We start from the raw sequence: 499 nt of genomic DNA, 5'->3' as shown, positions 1-499 counted from the left end.
TAAAATAAAATTTATTTAAATTTTAATATTATATACATAATATATATATAACACAAATTTTTTTATCATTGTGTTTATATTTAAAATAAAATACATAATTAAATTAAACCCAAAATAATATTACACAATTCACCCAAAAGGAGAAAGTTACATGGATCACCCAAGTGCATATTTCTATATAAATCGAATGAGATACAGTCGATTTATAAATTCCATATAATGCAAATTGAATTAGTTAAAATCGATTTATACATGGATGTCAACCACCCAATAAATCGAATTAGTCAATCAATTACAATGAGAATTTACAAATCGAATGTATCTCATTCGATTTACATTGAAATATGCACTTGAATAACGTTTTTTTGGGTGAATTGTGTAATATTGTTTTAGGTTTGGTTTAATTATGCATTTTATCTTTATATTTAATAGTATAATTTTCTTTCACAGAAAATAAAATTATTATATGTTTGTTTGCTTTTTAAGTGAGTATATATAT

The sequence above is a fragment of the Arachis ipaensis genome, chromosome B04 (genome assembly GCF_000816755.2).
Source record: "Arachis ipaensis cultivar K30076 chromosome B04, Araip1.1, whole genome shotgun sequence".
Lineage (NCBI taxonomy): Eukaryota > Viridiplantae > Streptophyta > Magnoliopsida > Fabales > Fabaceae > Arachis > Arachis ipaensis.
This window is presented reverse-complemented; position numbering follows the sequence as displayed.